Source organism: Peromyscus eremicus, chromosome 10 (assembly GCF_949786415.1).
Source record: "Peromyscus eremicus chromosome 10, PerEre_H2_v1, whole genome shotgun sequence".
Lineage (NCBI taxonomy): Eukaryota > Metazoa > Chordata > Mammalia > Rodentia > Cricetidae > Peromyscus > Peromyscus eremicus.
Window position 1 is genome coordinate 93,446,435 of NC_081426.1, and position 22,568 is coordinate 93,469,002.

A 22,568-nucleotide genomic window follows, 5' to 3' on the forward strand; every position below is an offset into this window, starting at 1 on the left:
CCCCCACTCGGCTGCAGGCCGGTCAAGCCTCCATACGGAGGAGCGCTCCCGGGACGCTAGCCCTGAAGAGCACCTGCTCACCTTCCACTGTGCCGGCCCTCACCGGCCCTCTTTTTAAAATGTGTTTAACACTTGTTACACAGGTCAGTCTGGTCTCCAGCTTGCACCGGTCCTCCAGCTTCTGCCTCCTGCATGCCGTAAGTAGACATGGCCGCCAAACCCGGCCATTTCCCTCTTTTTAACCTAAGGACACGGGTCCAACAACCCTCACTCCTTAATTTTATAATGAGGTAAAGAATGTCTTTATTATTCCACCTTTCTCAAAACACAGCCAGGCCACACTGAGCGCTCCTGAAGCGCGCTTTTGTTGAATGACCAATACTTGTAAATGTCCTGTTAGAGGATTCTGCGGCATCTTACATTCACTTCACACATTCACGGTGGTTTTAAGTTCTGAAAACTTCAAGCTTTCCTAAAAGTTGGTGTTTGTTTGTACACAGGGTCTCACCCTGTAGACCAGGCCTGCCCCAGACTCATAGAGATCTGCCTGCCTCTGCCTCCAGAGTGAGATTAAGGGTGTGTACTACCATGCTCTGAAGCTTGAAGCTTCTTAAAGATCAAGACCCTACTCTCATATTCTCCAGAAATAAAAAGTCAGTCAGTGGGCATAGTGAGTAGACAAAAAAAGCATATAGAAATAAATTAATGGAAAGATAGCAGATAATTAGAAGTACGTTCGGAATTAAACATGCAGAATCCAGAAGCCAAGGCCCGAGAGAACAGCGCTGTGGAACGGTCTAGAAGCTTAGTTAATTGCAAGCTTACTGTTTAACAAGTCCATCTAATACCATCTGGAACAACGCCAAGAAACTGAGCTTCTGGAGGGCAAAGGTCATCCTCACCATGTGGACTAGAATACCCAAGACAGTCTTAAGATTTTTGAAGGCACTAGGCTCATAATAGCCGTTTGTTGTTGATAAACAAGTGAGTCAAATGAAATGATGTCTGATAATTCTAAAATTCGGAGTATGCCTGGAAAAGAGAAACACCCACTTACAATGTCAGTGACTTGTCCCAAGTCTGAGGACCCACAGAGCCACCGGGGTGGGGCGGGGAGAAGTATGATGCCTTCTGGAAGCACACTACCCTTTCTCCTCTGGCTCCACAATGTTCTGACTCTGGTTTTTCTACAACTTTTCTGGAACTCTTTCCCAAGCTCTGAATAAATATCAGGATGTAGTCTCCCCGCTCGCAAAGACTCGCGTCAGTTGAGAATGAAGGCAAGTGTTCAGCATGTATTTAAATTAGCAGATAGGCCGGGCGGTGGTGATGCATGTCTTTGATCCCAGCACTTAGGAAGCAGAGGCAGAGTCTGAGTTTGAGACTGGCCTGGGCTACAAAAGTGAGTTCCAGGACAGTTCCAGGACAGACAGAGAAACCCTGTCTCCAAAACAAACAAACAAATAAATAATAGCAGATGGTCTTTTATTGGGGCATAAAACCAAAACACAGCTACTGAGGCAGGGGTGATACCAAAGTCCAGCTGAGGCAAAGAGTCTAATGTGAAGCCACTTTCCCAGCACCAGGAAACCTCTTGCCCAGATTTCAACAACGTTAGTAGAGGGGGGAATGAATCCTCACAGGGCTCCCAGCAAGAACTGTGGTCTCCACATAGTTAATGTGCTCTGCAGCACACTCACGGGGGCAGAGGAGTGTCACTTCTTCATCTCTGGGCTTTCCGCCTGGCTCCACTCACCCGTATTTCCTTAGGCACACCTCCTCTTGATGGACGAGAGTCAACAAGGGCCTGGCTGCTCTGGTGGACTCAATATGTGACCCAGATGACAGCATCTTTTCTTTAAATGGAAGGCATGGGAAACTTTCAAAGGAATATTTGGACGAATTCCCAGGAGACAGATCAACGGAGGATGCCGGGCTTCTTCCTGCAGGAAATGTGTTTTCTCCTGGGGAAAGGCCTCGGAGGAGAGCCACCATCCCAGCACTGTTGTGATGAGCACAGTGTTTGGCTAAGGCAGACGGGGTGCACAGCACTGTAGGGGGTGAGGACGCAGAATGGCTGGGACTATTTGAGGCTGGGACTACACGAGGCAGCGGGACTCACACAGAAGCACCCAGCCGGGCCTCGCACAATGGTAGTCCAGCTTTCTAGGTCAAGCTACCTTATTGCAAGCACATGTACAGTAACCCATCCTTCCTGCCCGGCTGGGAGTCCTCCCCACTGAGCTCACTCTCAAGGCCGTTCCCATAACGTGTCCCAGGCTCGAGGAAAGTTCATCTCTACACCACGGTCACCAAGAGCCTGGAGAGGTCACAGTGACCCTGTGACGGTGGCAACATGCTCAGTCCCATGCAGTTAACCTGGGGGACACAGCCAACTTCAGCCACGACACAGTGACACAGCTACCAACCATGAGATCCGAGATGCTGCCCTGTAGAGGGACTCTTAAGTCTGTGACTTGGGCTGGTCCCATTTCCCACCCACCTTGGAGGTGCTGCAGGCTACGAGTTTAGCAGCTTCAGGAGGTACTAGATAGAATATAGGTGCAGCTGATCCATCCCCCACCCACCCACCCACACCTCTAGGGCCAGCATCTGTGACCTGAAAGCAAACTAAAGGTCCTGAGCCAAGATTCGAAAGTAGGGTGTCGCATCAGAGCGCTGTTCTACGTGGGGACCCGTGAGCTCAATGGATGTTTTCAGGGCTGTGTCCAGTGGGCCCCCTGCTATGACAGGAGAGGGTCTACAGCCTTAAGAAAATTAATTATTATAGTTCTCTTGGTGTTCTACCCTCACTCCACCAGATCTATATTTAATTAGAAAAAGATTTCTTATTATCATAAAGAATTTGAAGGATTACTGAAATGAAAAAGAACTGTTTTCTTAAGATTTATTTATTTATTTTAAATTATGTGTCTGTAAGGGGGGTGCACATGAGTGCAGGTGGCAGAGAAGGCATCAGAGCAGGGCATGCTCTTGACCACTGAGTCCTCTCTCCAGCCTCTTGAAAGAGAACTATTACTATTGGACGTTATTCTGTCTCCTATAGATCACAGGAAGTTCCTCCAAGAGCAGAGAAAACTAGCCTCCACCAAGGCAGCCACATGCATTGAAGCTTAATATGGCACCCAGAGAGCCTTCTGTTTTATTTCAGGAAATTAACACGAGAGAGACCCATCAATCCCACAAGTTAGGAAATTCCTTCATGGGGTCACAGAGTTCACCTACGAGGTGACAAACTTACAGTGATTACTTGTGTTCTAACATGTGTGACTTTGCTTGTGGCATTTGTATAGAGGAACTGACCACACTCCCAGGACACCCTCCCTTTGTCAGATGAATGTAAAGACCCAAACACCAGCAGGACTTGAGGTGTGGTAGAAAGCTAGATAATTTATTTTGGCTTCCCTAATCTACAGCTTGGCAGAGAGAGCCGTGAAGATGAACTGCCACTTTAAGACAATGTTTGGAGCAGATAAGACAAAAGGAAGAGGGCCTGGAGTCCTCCTCCATCCCACTGCTCAGAACCTGGTTTCAGCTTCTCTTCAGCTGAACATACACAGGGTGTTTTCTGTGCTTCATCTAAGCTGTGGCCTGCTATGGTCACAGACCACATTTTAGCTCCTTTGATATCTCCCTTGATATCTACCATACTCTAGGCACATAGCAAGGGCTTCCGTATCCAGAAAACAATTTTATGTGGAAATCATGGCTGGGTGTTTTTTCTCCTACTGAAATAAAATGATCAGAGAATCACTGAGAGAATCACAAATACTTTAAATATATTCCAAGCTCCATAGGTTCTGTTTTCAGGGATTGCTGAGTTATCAAAAGCACAAAAACCAACCAGTATTCATACTTATCATGTCAAACCTACCCTAGGACATCAAAAATCTGCAGACACCAAATGTGCTCCTTTTGTGGGCCCAGATGATGTGGCTGTGCACAGTGTTTAAATTTTCTCTGAGAATAGCAGTTGAGGCCATTTCATCTTTCTCTTCACCACGATGCACACGGGGCATAAAGCAGAGAAAGAAGACCCAAGTGACCCCCGTGCATCAGAGGCTTCTGAAGCGTGGTGTGACGTCACTAATGGTGTTCCTCCACTGTAAGCAATAAGGACTGCCCTCACGGGGGGTGACTTTGCTGATGAAAATGAGGGTGTAATAATAGTAATCACATGAACAGTGACATCTGTGGACTTGCCAGCATTTGCAATGAACTTGGCCACTGTTGCTTCCCGCTAATAAGTTGGGCTACCAGACAAGCAAGTTGACTTTAATATGTGTCACTGTTGGGCTGGGATTCGAACTGACCATCAAGCCTATACTTTCTGGCTGTAGCTATGAGGACACTAAGGGGTTAAGGCATTGCCCCAAGTCACACAAGCCACCATGTTGCTGTGACAGAAAGGCATTATGTGTTCACAGTCAGGGAAGAGGAAACATCACTTCTCAAACATTCAGACAAAGTTGTGAAACCAGAAACTTCCAACTTAGAACGTTCAGATCTTACAGCCTGATTCTCTTACAGCACTTAATTTTTTTCCAAAATTATACTTAAAAAAAAAATCTTTGTCTAGGTAGTAAGCGGTTTGAGGGCCATACTTCAGCCTAGAATGACAGATGTGTGCACAAGGGCCTCACACACACAATTTAGTAACAGTATGTTGAGTGTTCAAATGAAGGAATTTTAAAAAACACTTGTGTGCGTGCCTCATGTGTATGTGCCACATTGTGTATCACGTGTGTGGGTGCCATGTGTGAGGGACCACATGTGTGGGTGGTGATCCATGTGTGTGGGTGCCTTCAGGGGCCAGAAGAGGGTGTCCGATCACTTGGAGCTGGAGTAGCAGGCAGGTGTGAGCCACACCAGAACTCTGGTCCTCTGCAAGAGCAGCCTGTGCTCTTAACAGCTGAGCCATCGGCCCTCACGAGGTTTCCAACTCTTCCTTCCAGACTCAACACGACTGCCACCCAGAACAGATTGGACAAGGAAGGACAGGGCAGGGCTGCAGTTCTGATCTGACCGGTCTCTACCGGACACAGCGCGGTCTTACATAACTCAGCAGTGTGCACGGGTATCTGGTGCCCAACTAATCAGGTGACTTAAACGCTGTCTTCATTTTATTCCTCCGGGAGTGTTTTGTTACCCCGTTTTGTTAAAATAGGGATGTGAATACCATAGCAACTCAGAGATACAAATCTCTCTGAATTGAATCACTGTGCTAGAAATGACCTGGACAAAGACTGAGTTTAAAAAAAATAAATAAATAAAGGAACAGGGAGGGCGTGGGAGTTAAGGACTCGAGGATGATAAAAGTATTAAATCACCCAAACTTCTGAATTTGGATTACAGTTTTGCTTAACTTGTAAGTCACTCTGTTACTCTTCAATAGAAGGAAGTGGGTGGGGCAGGTGGCCATCGACAATGAAATACTATTACTAGGTGTAGTCTACCATATTGTCACCTCAACCGGAAGACGAGGACACTGGGAAGAAAAGGACGGCATTGGAGGCCTAGAAGCCAGCTCAAGTGGCTGCTCAGTTTGGCACTAGGGGGAACCTCCGTCCCAGGAGCCCAGCAACCTTTCCAGTCACTCGAGGTAAAGAGCGGTAAAGGACTTCACTAAGGCAGGCCCTGCACCGCACACCCCACCCTTCCTGGCCGCCCAAGTTACGCCAGAAACAAGTTTCTCGGGGGTGCACACGCGGGAAGGCCGGGGCCCTTTGCTGGGTCGGCGGGCCAGGGGGACAGCCCTAAGCCCGGGTTCCTGGGTTTCTGGAATGCAGCCCCGGCTCCAGGCAACGCGTGTGGCTGCCATGCACCGCGGATGCCAGGCTGGGCGAGGGCACGCGGGCGGCCGCATGGCGCTTGCTCGGGGAGGCGCTTTGTCTGCAGCAGAAGGGTGAGTCACCGGGCCCCACCGTCCGTCCCAAGGCCGGGCGGACGCTCGGGCCCGGCGGCGGAGGCGGCGGCGGCGGCGGCGTAGCGATCCGGGCAGGGGCGGCTCGGAGGCGGCGCTGCGCGTCCCCGGCTCCCGCCCGCCCGCCCGCTCGCCCGCCCGCCCGCCCGCGCCGCCGCCCGCGCGCTCCGCTCCTCCTCCGCCCGGGAACGTAGTCAGCGGTTCGCGCCGCCGCTCGCCCATTGGCCGGCTGCGCGCGCCGCGTCACAATGGAGCGGCTCCGGGGCCGCGAGCCGGGCAGCGCCGGGGCTTCCCGCTGAGACGCAGTCGCCGGCGGAGTGCGAGCGCCGGCGGCTCGGCGCGCCCCGGCCGGGCAGCGCGGGCCCCGGAGGGGGGCTCCAGGCGCCAAGGTAGGTGGGGACGGCGGGGCCAGGCGGGGGAAGGGGACGCGGCCGCAGCAGCTGCAGCAGCAGGTGGGGGCGCAGGGCAGGTGCGGTTACCTGGCCGCGCCTCACCTGGGAGTCCCGCTGCGGGCAGGTGGCACAGTCACCAGCTGAGCGGCGGCCGCGCGGCTCCCACGCCCCCGGGAGAGGGAGGGCGCGGTCCCCACGCTCCACCGTCTCCTGGATGCTGGGGTCATTCGGGGCGAGAGGAGGGGGCGGCCGCGCCCAGGCGGTCCCTTCGCTGTCCCCGCGGCTGAGCGCGCGGTGAGCGTGTGTGTCTCTGGGACTGCAGGGAGAGGACTCTCCTTCTACACCTAGGGTCTCGCCGCAGGTGAGTGCGGCTCACTCGAGGGGGTCTGCATGGGGTCGCCGGCGTTTGCCCCCTGCCCTGGCGCCTCCTGTCGACAGACATTTTATTGCTCTTGGGTATTTACCGGCCTACAACTGTGATTTTAGTGTTTGAGCTAGGAGGGGTCAACTCACTTCCATTTAAAGACTGGAGGTTCCTCCTCCTCCTGGGCTGCAGGTGCTGACCGGTCAGAAGGGAAGAGGCTCGTTAATCCGTGTCCTCGACTGACTTCCCAAAGTCCATAGGTTGCCTGTAGTCATATGACGTTTGTGAAAGACTTTGGTGTGTGGTCATGAAAACCACCACCACGGGGACCCCTTGCTCCCCCCACCTCAGAGAACAAACCTAAATTTAAAAGTCAATACCAATGTGTGGATTTCCTTGAATACATTCTACCTTGCCTGAAAACTTAACAGAAAAGTAAAGTATCTGCTATATAAAGGTAAGAGTGAAAGTTTTAAAAATGGTAAATGTAAGACCAATTTAGGTCGTTTGTTCGGTGTATATCAAGAAGAAATGAGAGACTTGGAGTGTGGCCCCGAGGGGCTTAGCAGGGTCAGGACTGAGGGTTCATCACCCCCCGAAAGTACTTCTACAGTTGCGTATAGTAATGATAATAGTCACAATAACAGTGCGCGATTTTACTGGACAGCTATGTTCTAAGCCTAAATCTAGGGCTGGAGTATGTATGGAAAAGTGCAATATAACAGCTCCAGTACGTCACATGCACAAATCCTGCCTCCTCAGAACCCAAAATCTTGAGTCTTGGATGCCAAGTCACTTTCTTTTGCCCCGAGCTTTCCTAAGTGAGCAGGTCTACTCTTGAATAAGAAATGACAGTTAATCCCCCAGGTAATCGGGCCTGTGAGATTTAAAACCTTAAGCCCTAACATGTCTGATGCTGCTGTGAGCTAAAACTTGGGCGTTGGGGAAGCAGAGCTGTCAATGAGCACACCTTGAGTCACGCCGATTTTCTTATGCCGAGTTTCCAAAGCGGGAGGAATGTAATCATGTTAGAATTAGGCTGAGTGTTCTTTGAAACTCTTTTTTTTCCTTTTCTGAAGGATGTTCTAACATGAACCTCAAATACACATGTTCACACTGCAAGCGATTGCATTTGACATGTTGAGATGTGTTTTTAAGCCCGCCGGCCATCCTCACCACTATTCCCCACTGCTGCTTTAATTTCCAAAATCCTCAGAATGAAAATATCAACATGAATTAAAATAAACAAAGCTCTAAGCAATAAAATTTGGAAAGGACACCGGGTGACCTAACGTGTTTTAGGTGACCACGTGGGTACTTGCCCTCAGTGACCTGGCACTTTTCTTTTTAGCGTGTTTTCTGAATTTGAAATGGAAAAGGTCTTTAAAACTTTATGATTCGTTCTTTAGAAAATTTTAACTTGTAAACTTTCCTTGAAATTTTCATGTAGGAGTATTTTGTGTCACTTTTAACCACCCATGCAAAATCCGATGCCTGATTTTTGTTTAGAGTCTCTCAAGTTGAATTTCCATTTTCTGCTGCCTCCCAGCATCCCTCTGTGGCCCTCGCATGTGTTCTGATTCTGTTGTGTTTCTCCACACTTGTGGATGGTTGCTTGGCTTGTTACAGAGCACTGGTGTCCCAGCAAGCAGCTTGGTTCTGTGGTCACCTAGAGGAACCAAGGAAACCCCAGTGCGGTGTAGAATTTCCTAAAGCAGTTGTGAGTTGTCTCCCGATCCATGTCCTGACCGTTTTCATATTTACAGCCCTCTTACTCTTGCCTACTTTGGACCTATGTTACAACTGTATTTTCTTTTTTAAAAAGCTATGTATTGTTACTGTACGTGTGTGATGTGTGTGTGTGTGTGTGTGTGTGTGTGTGTGTGTGTGTGTGTGTGTGTGCAGGCTCCTGCGTGCTGCAACACACATATGGAGGTCAGAGGACATCTTTGGGGAGTAAGTTCCAGGGATTGAACTCCAGTGTCAGGCTGGTACTGCAGCTGTGTTTACCTGCTGGGCTGTATATCTCCCGGCCCTCAACTGCATTGTCTAAGCGGCCTTCACACCTGCATTGATTTAGTTTTCTCTGCAAAACAATACCTTTGCCAGACATAATTACCTGTTTTTCTTTTTCTGGATCATTAAGATTGATCTTAAATGAGATTGGACTTACTCCACTGACATCTCCATGCTCAAATCTTCGCTATTCATTTAGAAATTGCACAAGGTAACAGTGAACTCCCTCTTCTGAGATTTCTCTTTCTTTAGACTTCTACTCACTTGCAACACATTTTAAGTTTACGCCTTCAGTGCTGTTGTGAAAGAAAAGGAAAAAGGGAATAAAAATGGGTGTCCAGCTTCAACCTTGACCTTTTCTTTTCACTTTTGACCTTCATACTGCCTTTGATGTGGGTCACATGACTCTATCCCTTTCCAGACTGCCTATTTGAACTGCACCTATTGCTTCTTTGAATTCAGACCACTTTACAGTTCTTTCCTGTCTGATCCACCTCTCCAGGGCGCCTCTCCATGGAGCTGCTCATGCATAGTTATTTTTCTCATTTCCAGCTCCACACAGGTTAACTGAGCTCTGCTTTGCGGATCTCTGGTGGAGACTGAGTTCTTTGCTGTTACATGTCATTGTCCTTAATTCTGAGTGTGCAAGCTCAAGAGCACACCCGAACCTTCCTTCCTTTCTCTCTTTTTCTCAGCCTTTTGCAACATTCCCTCACTCTAGGCGTGAACCTTGTGTGCCAGTGGACTTGATCTGACCTTTGCCATCATCACTTTGGATGAGTTGCTGCCTTAGTTAAGATTATCTCCCAGGAGAGATCACAAAACAACGACCTATACAAAGTGATGTTTGTTTCCCTTTCACATCCAAGAAAAAGAGTTAATAGACAGCCAGGCACGATGACAATGCTTGTAATCCCAGTATTTGGGACACCAGCACAGGAGGATTGCTACAAATCCAAGGCAGCCTGGGCTACTTAGTGAATGCTGATCCAGCCTGGGCTACATACATAATAAGACCTTGTCTCATCCCTGACCTGCCACCACCACCACCCAAAAAAAAAAAGTTATGGACAAGCAAGAGGAATATGATGGCTCTGTTGTCTTCTGGGAAGACTGCTTCCATTTATTGGCTCTACCATACACAGTGTGAGGCTTCACCCTTATGGTCCAAGGTGAAGCTTTCATTGCCACAACCTACTTCCAAGTGGCAGAAGGAAGGGTTGGAAGAGGAAGGGAAAGGCATCGGCTTGCAGTCTCATGAGAAAATGTGTTGGGATCTTCCAAATACGACATCTCATTGCCTAGAACGTAGTGTCCATCATCGCCACTTCTGGCCAGAGTTAGTCCCAGGCACAGAGTGCAGGATGTTTCACTCGCTTAGGAAAAATGGGGATGGCAAGTATCTGAGTACTTGAACACTGTAATCACTGTGTACCTCATGTTTCTTTACTCTTTAATTTTTTTCATTTTTATTTGTGTGAAGGAGGGGTGTGGGGGGGTCTAATGCGAGAAATCCACAGGAGTCTGCTTAAGGGGTAAAAGGAATTTATTAGGGAAGAAAACTCACTACAAAACAGGAGATTTATGGTAGGGTCCTGGAAGGCCGATACACAGTCCCATGCTGTTCTTCTGCCTGAGTCCACCTTAGCATCCAAGCCCATGAGGGCATGAAGGGGTCTGAGTACGTGCACCTCAGGTCTTAAGAGTTGCCCGAGCCATACCCCAGGAGCAAGTAAGTACTTCAAGGTCATAGGTAGGTAGGACAGTTACCTGCTACATCTCTAGGGGTGGTGCTTCAAGGTCATAGAACAGCTATCCACTACAAGGGTCAGAGGACAGCTTCCAAGAGCCATGTTTTCTTCTTCCATGGTTTTTGAGATAGTCTCTCGTTATTTCTGCTGCTGTGCAGGCCTGTACTCTTGTCCTACCTCCTGCTGCAGCAGGATGTCTGGGGTGGGAACAGAGGCAGGGCAGCTGCGTCTGCAAGGGGTCTGACCACCATTTCAGTCTGTCTTGTTTCTTAATAAGAGATTCTGTGGTGATACATTGTGTCCCTCAAAATATTGTGCACCCTAATAAACTTACCTGGGGTCAGAGGACAGAACAGCCGCTAGATTAGACATAGAGGCAAAATGGTGGCACACACGCCTTTAATCCTATCACTGGGGAGGCAGAGATCTATCTGGATCTCTGTGAGTTCAAGGCCACATTGGGGAGCAGAGCCAGGCTGGTGGCACAGGCCTTTAATCCCAGCACTTGAGATATCATGTCTCTGCTTGGGAAGGACACACACCTTTAATCCCAGGAAGTGATGGCAGGAAGCAGAAAGGTATGTAAAGCGTGAGGACCAGGAACTAGAGCCTTTTAAGCTTTTAGACTTTTAGCAGCAATTCAACTAAGACCCTCAGGGGTAAGGACTCAGGCTTTCAGTCTGAGGATTCGTGGAAACAGGATGGGCAGATGTAGCTAGAGTTTTCCTGCCTGGCCACAGTCAGGACAAATCTCTCTCACCCGCCAGTCCCACAGCTGCTCAGACCCAACCAAGTAAACACAGAGACTTATATTGCTTACAAACTGTATGGCCGTGGCAGGCTTCTTGCTCACTGTTCTTAGAGCTTAAATTAATCCATTTCTATAAATCTATACCTTGCCACATGGCTTGTGGCTTACTGGCATCTTCACATGCTGGTAGTCATGGTGGCAGCTGGCAGTGTCTCTGACTCAGCCTTCCACTTCCCAGAATTCTTCTCCTCCTTGTCCCGCCTATACTTCCTCCTGCCTGACTACTGGCCAATCAGTGTTTTATTTACTAACCAATCAGAGCAACACATTTGCCATACAGAACATCCCACAGCAGGCAGAGGAGTTGTTGAGGTGAGGTTGGCTGTGGCTTGTTCTGTCTCTGATCACTCAGCTATCACCACAATATTTGGCTCCGAGTTGTTTTTTTTTTTTTTAATAATAAGATCATCTAGCAATTCATCTTACAAGATTCTTAAGGATTGTAGATTGTTTTTTAAAGATACTGTCTTACTGTGTAACCCTGATTAATCTAGAACTTACTACGTAGCCTAGGCTGGCCTTGAATTCACAGAGATTGGTTTGCCTCTGCCTCCCAAGTGCTGGGATAAAAGGCATGTGCTATCATACCTGGCCTAACATGTTTAATGTATACTTTCAATCTTAAAAATTCTATAAAAATTTAAAATCTGCTGGGTGTAGTGGCATATGCCTTTAATCCCAGCACTCAGCACTATGCAGATCTCTCTTCAGGCCAGTCAGAGATAGATAGATACATAGTCTCAAAACAAACAAACATGTTAACATAGTATGTATGTGTCAACATGTCTTCCATTAATGTCTTTATAGTCCTACATATTTCTTCTCTATGAACTAGTCCCAAGATGGCACATCATTGGTTTCAAATCTCATTTTAAATATTTGAGCATTTGCCCCAGTTGGTGGTTATCATAGTGTTGGATAATACCTTCTCATCGAAGGGAGATGGGTGTTTGCGTGGCAGAAGCAATGTTTGCTGTTATTTGTTGAGACAGGGTCTCTGTATGTAGCCCTGGCTGTCTTAGAACTCTCTGTAGACAAGGCTGGCCTTGAACTCGCAGAGATCTACCTGCCTCTGTCTTTTGAATACTCAGATTAAAGGCGTGTACCACTGCACCAAGGTTAGCAATGTATTATTTCCTCAATGTCAGCATGTGTTTCTTAGATTAAAAACAGCGTAGGTTAAACGATGGCTCATGAAATCAGATGGACCTACACAGGAATTCTGAATCTGCCACTCCCTGGGTATACAGCCTCTCACTCACTGTGTGTACAGCCTCTCACTCACTGTGTGTACAGCCTCTCACTGTGTGTACAGCCTCTCACTGTGTGTACAGCCTCTCACTGTGTGTACAGCCTCTCACTCACTGTGTGTACAGCCTCTCACTGTGTGTACAGCCTCTCACTGTGTGTACAGCCTCTCACTCACTGTGTGTACAGCCTCTCACTGTGTGTACAGCCTCTCACTGTGTGTACAGCCTCTCACTCACTGTGTGTACAGCCTCTCACTGTGTGTACAGCCTCTCACTGTGTACAGCCTCTCACTCACTGTGTGTACAGCCTCTCACTGTGTGTACAGCCTCTCACTGTGTGTACAGCCTCTCACTCACTGTGTGTACAGCCTCTCACTGTGTGTACAGCCTCTCACTGTGTACAGCCTCTCACTCACTGTGTGTACAGCCTCTCACTGTGTGTACAGCCTCTCACTGTGTGTACAGCCTCTCACTCACTGTGTGTACAGCCTCTCACTGTGTGTACAGCCTCTCACTGTGTACAGCCTCTCACTCACTGTGTGTACAGCCTCTCACTGTGTGTACAGCCTCTCACTGTGTGTACAGCCTCTCACTCACTGTGTGTACAGCCTCTCACTGTGTGTACAGCCTCTCACTGTGTGTACAGCCTCTCACTCACTGTGTGTACAGCCTCTCACTGTGTGTACAGCCTCTCACTGTGTACAGCCTCTCACTCACTGTGTGTACAGCCTCTCACTCACTGTGTGTACAGCCTCTCACTCACTGTGTGTACAGCCTCTCACTGTGTGTACAGCCTCTCACTGTGTGTACAGCCTCTCACTCACTGTGTGTACAGCCTCTCACTCACTGTGTGTACAGCCTCTCACTCACTGTGTGTACAGCCTCTCACTCACTGTGTGTACAGCCTCTCACACACTGTGTGTACAGCCTCTCACTGTGTGTACAGCCTCTCACACACTGTGTGTACAGCCTCTCACTGTGTGTACAGCCTCTCACTGTGTGTACAGCCTCTCACTGTGTGTACAGCCTCTCACTCACTGTGTGTACAGCCTCTCACTGTGTATACAGCCTCTCACTCACTGTGTGTACAGCCTCTCACTCACTGTGTGTACAGCCTCTCACTCACTGTGTGTACAGCCTCTCACTGTGTATACAGCCTCTCACTCACTGTGTGTACAGCCTCTCACTGTGTGTACAGCCTCTCACACACTGTGTGTACAGCCTCTCACTGTGTATACAGCCTCTCACTCACTGTGTGTACAGCCTCTCACTCACTGTGTGTACAGCCTCTCACTCACTGTGTGTACAGCCTCTCACTGTGTGTACAGCCTCTCACTAACTGTGTATACAGCATCTCACTCACTGTGTGTACAGCATCTCACTGTGTATACAGCCTCTCACTGTGTGTACAGCCTCTCACTCACTGTGTGTACAGCCTCTCACTGTGTGTACAGCTTATCACTGTGTATACAGCCTCTCACTGTGTGTACAGCCTCTCACTGTGTGTACAGCTTATCACTGTGTATACAGCCTCTCACTCGTAGCTTCCTTACCTATCAACTGGGGTAGTAAGGACACATGGAGAATAAGGGGACAGATTTTTGTATAAAATGTATACTACAGTGTCTGTCAAAGGAAGTGGTACCTTTCCCATTTTAATTTGGTCTAGCTTTTTCCACAAACCCTACAATGAACTGTTACTGTATTTTAAAAGTTACTTTTGGTTTTGTTTTGTTTTGATTTCTCAAGACAAGGTTTCTCTGTGTAATCTTGGCAGTCCTGGAACTCACGCTGTAGACCAGGCTGACCTTGAACTCAGAGATCTGCCGGCTTCTGCCTCCCAGAGTGCTGGGATCAAAGGCATTTGCCACCACCGGCTAAATAAAAGTATTTTTTATACTGATCATTGTTGTAGGTATCCAAGTGAATGCCCTTAACTTCTAAGTCAAACTTAATGAAATTGTCTCCAAAGTCAATTTATAACCCAAAGAACAACAGAATTTTTCCTGTATCATTTGATCATTTGATCAAAAAAAAAAAAAAAAAAAAAAAAAGCCAAGCCTTTCTATTCCTCAGCCTTGAGGTGAATAATTTTTTTTAGATGATCCACTAATGAACCAGTGATGTTGCCAAATCTTTCCACTCTTGATAAAATTTCATGGTATTTTAAAGCAACTATTAATCACCTACTGCGTGCCAGGTGGTGTGCCAGGTCCTGGGGAAGCAATAGTAAGCGAAACCTGTCTGGTCTCAGTGTTCATGGAGGTGGTAGGTTATTGAAGAAGTCAGACAAGCAGCTGCTGAAGACAAGGGACACTCTCCATGGTGGTCACTGTTAGGAAGGACACAGAGAAGGCTCTGAGCGCATTACAGATGTGTAATACAGATGTGCTGTGGTCAGAGACTGAATGGTGACTTGAGAGGCAAAAGCTGACCCACAAGCTGCAGTAACTAAAGAGGGTTGGGGTGGTGGCTTGAAATTAGCTCAGGCGTGAGCAGTTTAGGCGCGGACCTGCGGATTCCTGGCTCCATCCAAAGGCCGTATTGTGTTCTGTTTGGAGCTGTCATTCAAATAAATGTCTTCAGAGATGGAGAAGTAGCTGAGTGATAACAGGGTACTTGACTCTCCCGTACCCACTCCTCATCCCCTCGTACACAGAGTGTAAAGTGAGTGTGTACAATGTACAGCTTCACTGTGTGATTCTGGAAAGGGGACCACAAAGTTCGGGAATAGTTTAAAATCTTTCCCTGTTCACACGTGCTGCTCTAGCACATTCTAAACACAGGCGAGTTTCTGACACATCAAGCAGATGCATTCGAAAATTCACCTTTAAGCATCCATTCCTAAAATGCCTACAGTCCAGTGGCCATTAGGTCCCTGCAAGGCCCAGTCATGCTCCCGCCGTAGTGGGGACACACAGAAAGAGGGCTTCCTCCAAGCCGGTTGCAGAGGTTGGAGAGAAAGTATTTCCCCACTTGTCTGTTCCTTTTTTGACTCTGCTGGACCGGATAAGGATAATAAAGTAAGATTTTCTCAGAGAGTCGGGAGCTGGTCTGCATCATCCTTGGCAAATAGAATTTAAAGGACGTGGACCATTCGGAGACCATTTGTAAAGAGTCAGCTCCCAGAGAGTGGCAAGCGTGGGTAGTGTTCCCGAGGGCTGGCTGGGATGGCCTACCTCAGGGCCAGTGGGCTGGCCCCGTGTCCAGTCCCTCTGTGGCTTTCAGGTTTGTGTAGGCAGGAAGCAAGCTTGGCAGGGGATGAGATTGGCAGGTACATTGGCAGGGAATGCCGTTTGTCCTTGTCCTGTCTAGCAGAGCCAAGAATGGACGAATGAGGAAATGTTTCCTCTTTGAATCTCTGCAAGGGGCTTGAAGGCAGGCCTCTTTCCCTGTGTCTCCCACCGTGGTGGGAGCGTGACTGGGCCTTTGCGGGGGACTGTCAGCCAGTGGACTGCAGGTTATTATTTTTTTTCCTACTACTGGATGCATTTAAGGTGCATTCTATTAATCTGAAGATTTCTAAAGTTTATCTCTCTAGGCAAAATTAGATGAGTGTGTTGCTGGCCCAGTTTCAGGGCTGAGACGGTATCCTCGGGCGAGCTATGACTTGTGTCCCAGCTGAGTCTGTGAGTCATGATGCAGTTTCTGAAGGCACCAGATTTCGGGGGGGGGGGGGGGGGGGTGTTGCTCGGGTTCCTAGGATACCTCCCAGGCAATTGATGCTGTGCCCTTTCTGTCCCCAGGTGCCAGAACTTCCTCTTACCCTCCCCACTAAGTACCCTTGTGGCTGGGGCTTCTTGCTTTGCATTTCTCTGGGTACCTGGAATTCCTCTCAGTGGCACTCTGAGATCTTTGTTCTGTGGGAACCTGTCAGATGAGGTTGTCAGCCTTTCCGGACAAATGTAACCAATGACGATGACGTCTCCTCAGTGAAGGGTCATCTCAGTTGTGACCTCAGTGGACCCTTCTCTGATCACCTCAAGTGAAGCATCCGCACCCCACTCTCCCGGTCCCTGTCCGTCTTTCATACCTTGGTTTATGGTAGGTTTGCTTGCGTTCTCTTCCCCATACTGACAGCAGGATGTAAATTCCATAAAAGCAGACTTTGCCTCTGTTCTTGATTGGCTCTTTAGCATGCCAAGTAGCAAGCTTCCCAGAACTGGCACATGTACTAGTGGACAAAATAATTTGATCCTTTTGGTCATTGAATTGACGTGTGGTACCTGCTTCACAGAATAAGCAGGCCTGAAGTTAGTGCACTAATGATTTGTCTTTTCTCTCACAAAATGTGTTTACTTTTCGATCCCGCCCCCTTTTCTTCAATAGCCAAACATTTACTGGAATCCACCCTTCGCCCCTCCTGCTGTTTTCTCCTGTAGACTTCTGCGTGTCCTTGGCAGCTGGTGTAGTTTGTGCAGAGGCCATTTCCTTCACTTCCTCCCTCCACACCCTTCCTCTTCGGCTTCTTCGCTGTGTGAGTCCGTGCCAGTGATTATCTCTGACTGATACTTAATGTGTCATCCTGTCCGTCTGTCTCCCCCATCTTCCTGGAGGTGCCTTGTCATTTCGCCCACTGCAGGGGTCTTTCTTAAAGGCAAATCTCACCGCATCAGGGAGGTTCCTTTGGCTGCAGTGAGCAGGTGCAGGTGCCCAGGTGTGCAGAAGTCTCCCTTTGTCTGCCCTTTGCAACTGTTCAGCAGTTTCTGTGGTATGCGCACTCACGCCCATCTTAAGCCGTTTGTAATCCATATGTGGAGGTTGTCGAGACAAGATGGTCGCACTCTGGTGATGTTTCTTCCCGTTACCTGAACGCTCTCCATAAACCGATGCTCAGCTTTCAAGCCCGGTCCTTCTGAAGAGCTTGGCTGGCATTTTTCTTCCATCATCCCTTCCCCTCCCTGTCCTCTTGCTGCCCCTGGTCCTAGGACAGGACTGATGCCTCCCGTCTGGTGTTCCTTCGAGGTGACCACTGTGTTTTACTCATCTGGGATTCTTGGACCAGGCCTCAGCATGACACACTGTGAACGTTCAATAAACATACATATTCAGGGGCGAGCCAGGGAAGGAGTGTGGCTTGCACACTCCCCATTCCAGAGATTGAGTTCACGGACAGGCTTTCGACTGGTGTTTTGGAAGAAATCCCTTTAAAGGTTAGAAGTTACAAGACACACTGTAAATGCTGTTCATAGGTGTCCTAATTAGGTTTCTGTGGCTGTGATAAAATATTGATCAAAAGCAACTCAGAGGAGAAAAGCATTTGTTTGGGTTACAGCTACAGTTCATCTTGAGAGAAGAAGGTGCAGGAACCTGGAGGCAGGAGCTGATGCAGAGGCCGGGGAGGGGTGCTGCTTACTGGCTTGCTCATCATGACTTGCTCAGCCTGCTTTCTTATAGAACCCAGGACCACCAGCCCAGGGGTGGAACCACCCACAGTGGACTTGGCCCTTCCCCATCAATCTTTAATCAAGAAAATGCCCACAGTCCAGTCTGATGGAGGCAGTTCTTCAATTGAGAGCCCCTCCTCCCGGTGACTTTAATCTGTGTCAAGTTGCCAAAATGGCAACCTGGAATGGGTTGGAGTGTCCATGAGCTTGTGGTTACTGACCATGAACCTAATTCGGAGTTCCAGATTTGGTGACAGGGATACCAGAGATGGCTTTTGTACTTTTCTGCTATAATCCTTTTCTTTGTATTAGAAGTCAGTTTTTTCAGTGGCCTGCACAGACCTGAGGCTACGGTGTTTAAGAGCGGAGCCTGTGAGTACCTGCCTTTGTCACATGTGTGAAGATAGAAGCTAACAGTTTTCTTTCTTTTTTGGTTTTTCAAGACAGGGTTTCTCTGTGTAGCTTTGCGCCTTTCCTGGAACTTACTCTGTAGCCCAGGCTGGCCTTGAACTCACAAAGATCCACCTGGTTCTGCCTCCCGAGTGCTGGGATTAAAGGCGTGCGCTACCACTGCCCAGAGGAATCTAACATTTTTCATCATTACTTTATAAGTAAAAATAGGACATTTCTGATGATACATTGATTTTTAAAAAAAGAATAACTTAAATATTCCCAATAGAAGCTAAATTAAATACCAAAATGGCTTGGTGTCCATCGCTGCTTATTTAAAAAGTATTTTAAACATTTACTACAAAAGCAGTTGTTTTGATCATGAAACTCATTGTCTCTGAAGCTGGATCTGGGTGTAACACGCATGTGTTTAGAATGTTACCTTGGTTGGCCCATCATATTCTTTTGACACCTTTTTACCAGCACAGTATATCTAATGTATTTCACAACTTATCACAACTGAGCTTTGAATACTATAGAACATTTAAAAGTTGAGTTATTTTACTTGTATACAACTAACAACATCAAGCCTATTAAAACTTTGATGATTGAGCTGGCGGGATGGCTCAGTGGATAAACGTATCTACCACCAAGCCTGAAGACCTGAGTTTGATCCCCAGAACCAACATGGTGGAAGGAGAGACTCCCGAGTTATCCTCTGACTTCCACATATGTGTCCTGGTGCATGGTCACAAACACACTCACACACACTCATACACTCACGCTCACTCTCACACACAACACAGATGGAATTTTTGTTAGAAAACCGTCCCTTCATAAGCTATGTGGACTTAGAAGCTTATTTGCATGTGGGTAAATACTACTTAGTGCCCAAATAAGAATATCTAATCAAATGCTTAAGAAATCTTCCCTGAGAGAAGGGACCAGAGCAATACAATCCACCCTCTCTTAAACTGCTGAGTGCTTGTCACAGGTTATTTAGTGATTGATGGGGGTAGGGGGCCCAGCCTTGTCTTCCTGAGCTAATAGGGTAGGTCCTCCTTCACGTCTGCTCCAGGCCGAGAAATGGCAACACTCCCCCAGAGTCAGAGCACTTGTTTCTTGGTCACTGAGTCCTTTCATTTCCTCAACACCTGTAACCCTAGGGGATTTCAAAATGACACTTTGCTCGGTGACCTGAAAACTGTACCCTCAAGGCAAGACACCACGAGCTGACTGCTGAGAATGAGGCTTCCCTTCGTTTGTAGTGTGGGAAAATGGGGGATCTGAAAAGAGAAATAAAATAGTTTAGGGGTGGGGGACACCCCACACCAGGCTACCAGTGACAGAGATCATTTCAGGCCAAGGTTAACTCTCTGGAGATGGATCCTGTCAGAATACCTCTCCCTACAAAAGTGACTCCCCAGCCTTATACCCGCTTTGAAGAGCCGTGGTTTGGATACTTAAAAACAAAAACCTTCTTAATCAAATCAGCTCTCAGCTCTCAGGGTCAGCTGAAGGGATGGCTTAAAAGTTTGCACTTTCAATAGGGGTGAGTATAGTTGGGACTGCCATTCTTTGGAATATCCCCACTGGAGCTAAAAATTGGATACCAGAGTATTGCTACATCCATTTAAAACATAGGAACAAACTCCCAGAACAGAACTTTAGCTAAAAATCACCAGATACTTAGCTAGCAGTCAGCTGGTCAACAGTTGATTGGTTTCTATAATAGTTGGCCTAGGAACTCACTATGTAGACCAGGCTTGCCTTGAACTTAAGAGATGTGTCTACCTCTGTCTCCTGAGTGCTAGGACTAAAGGCCTGCGTCACCAGGCCAGGTATCTAAGAGTATAGATCTTAATCCTATTTAAAGGGGGAAAGATTAACATTTTATCAAGAATGTTAAATTTGTTCTCAGAAAGAGGTTATTAGCTACAACCTGTGAAAGTGTATGGGCCCTGCAGAGACCCAGGGCATTTTCCTTATGGAGTAATGCAAGCATAGAGAACTGTCTTAGTCAGGGTTTCTATTGCTGTGAAGAGACATATGACCACAGCAACTCTTATAAAGAAAACATTTCATTGGGGCTGGCTTACAGTTCAGGTGGCGTGCAGGCAGACATGGTGCTGGAGTAAGAGCTGAGAGTCCTACATCTTGCAGGCAACAGGAAGTTGACTGAGACACTGAGTGATATCCTGAGCATAGGAAACCTCAAAGCCCACCCCCACAGTGACACACTTTCTCCAACAAAGCCACACCTCCTAATAGTGCCACTCCCTATGAGATTATGGCGGCAATTACATTCAAACCACGACAAGGACTGAGTGTGATTTGTGAGTGGGGCCTTTCTCGGGCTTGTCTGGGCTCCTGGACACTCTAGCCTCTGGGAGAAGACACTTGGCACCTGATCCCAACTCCTTCTCTCAACAACTTCGAGCAAATTTGTCCTGGATTTCAGGAGCACCACTGATTATATTTCTGTCATTTGTATTAAAGCATTTACAACTTGGGCATGGTAGTGCAAGTTTTTAATCCCAGCACTCAGGAGGCAGAGGCAGGTAGATCACTGTGAGTTCAAGGCCAGCCTCATTTGCAGAGCAAGTTCCAGGACAGCCAGAACACAGAGAAAGCCTGTCTCAAAAAAAAAAATTTTTTTAAAGCATTTACATTCATATTGTTCATGGTGATCTTGTAATGGCTTGTTTTTTGAGTGTCACCTTGATTGGATTAGAAATATCTAAGATCTTGGCTCCCAGAATTCACAAGTGAGACCCTAACCCCAAAGGTTAGGCGTCTGGGAGGAGATTGGTTCACGAGGGGTGGAGTCATCATGAAGGGGGTGAGATAAATATCTACACAGAGGAGTGAGTCTGAGCTTCCCACTGTGTAAGGTTACAGTGAAACACCAATCTCAGGGGACGGGCCCTCGGCAGACCTTCAACCTGCCAGTGCTTTCTTGGAGAAATATAAATAAATCACAAGTATTCACATGTCCCAGAAAAGGATGAACAAGAACTCAAGATGATGGTCAGAAAGGAAAAAACAAAACAAAAAACACCTCAGGGAGATGGAAATCTTGAAGAGAGTGTTGTAGTTATTTTGTTTTAGTTTTTCAAGACAGTTTTTCTGTGTAGTCTTGGCTGTCCTGGAACTCACTCTGTAGACCAGGCTGGCCTCAAACTCATAGAGACCCACCTGCCTCTGCCTCCTGAGTGCTGGGATCCATGGTGTGCACCACCACCGCCCTGCTAAGAGTGTTTCTTAAAGACAAGGGGCTTCTTCAGATTTTAAAGGAACAGAGCGGTAGGGTTAGAAGATCTGAGCAGGTAGGCAGGAGAGGAGCAGGCAGTGGGGAAAGCCGCCTCCCTCTTTTAGCAGACACAGTGGCTTCCTTCCGCCCAGTGACACAAATGCCACCCCCACCCAGGAATTTCCTCTGGGCACATTTTATAGAGGAGCCTGGAAGATAAGCTTGTCTAGAAAGTACTCATCATGTGCCTTATCGCCTCAGCCACACTTCCTTAGCAGATGTCTCTGCTCTTTCAGATCTACAAAGTAACCAAAAGTTAGAGGTTGTCGTTGTCCACACCCTTGGGTCAGTGTGGGATTTCCAAAAGTAGGTAGCAGTTAAACATTTTCATTTACATATTCAAATTTTTTAGTAAAACTCAGTTAGCTTTATAATCCAAGATGTTTACCATTCTACTTCCTATAAACAGTGGCATTTGCTGAACTTCTCCCTTTCTCTGTCCCTCTCTTTCTCTCCCTGTCTCTGTCTCTCTGTCTGTCTCTCTGTCTCTCTTTCTCTGTCTCTGTCTCTCTGTCTTTGTCTGTCTCTCTCTGTCTCTGTCTGTCTCTCTCTCTGTCTCTCTCTCTTTCAGACAGGGTCTCTACATAGCCCTGGCTGTCTTGGAATCACTATGTAGACCAGGCTGGCTTCAGAGATCCACCTGCCTCTGCCTCCAGAGTGCTAAAGGCATGTGCCACTACACCTGGCCTGCGTTTACTAAATTTTATAATTTTCTGTTGTTGAATTAATGGCGACAAAGCCTACTTTTCCCATTGGACTCACCCTTTAACACATAGACCACTCTGATAGAAGAAGCTCTAGCCTTTTCTCTCGTAATGAACCAGAGGCCCCTTTCCCATCCTCACTTCCACCCTGAGAGTTTGGAATCTCTAGCCTACTTTTTCATCTGTGTGCCTTGTTGCCATGGTGATGAGCACGGTCAGAATGGAGATCATGGCATATGTAATAGG

At 47.7% G+C, this 22,568-nt stretch overlaps 1 protein-coding gene and 1 long non-coding RNA gene across 11 annotated transcripts in view; one reads left to right on the forward strand and one right to left on the reverse strand.

Annotated features, from left to right (window-relative positions):
* Positions 1–1,500: 1,500 nt before the first annotated feature.
* Positions 1,501–22,515, reverse strand: LOC131920501 (uncharacterized). 4 transcript variants are annotated; one of them, XR_009381662.1, is made up of 5 exons: positions 22,381–22,515; positions 14,719–14,860; positions 8,820–9,012; positions 6,850–6,965; positions 1,501–1,943 (listed from the first exon to the last, which is right to left on the reverse strand). It is a non-coding gene; the product is annotated as an uncharacterized LOC131920501 (long non-coding RNA). The 4 variants fall into 4 exon arrangements; XR_009381659.1 differs by having other exon boundaries at positions 14,715–14,860; positions 22,381–22,513; XR_009381660.1 differs by having other exon boundaries at positions 8,874–9,012; positions 14,715–14,860; positions 22,381–22,511.
* Positions 6,227–22,568, forward strand: part of Lrrc8b (leucine rich repeat containing 8 VRAC subunit B) — a 68,839-nt gene continuing 52,497 nt past the window's right edge. For 5 of the 7 annotated variants that reach the window (XM_059274877.1, XM_059274874.1, XM_059274879.1 and 2 more), the window contains exon 1: positions 6,227–6,333. The gene's annotated coding sequence lies outside the window, so the exon portion shown is untranslated. The remainder of the gene's footprint in view (positions 6,334–22,568) is intronic. The other 2 variants (XM_059274880.1, XM_059274878.1) reach the window with 1 other exon arrangement.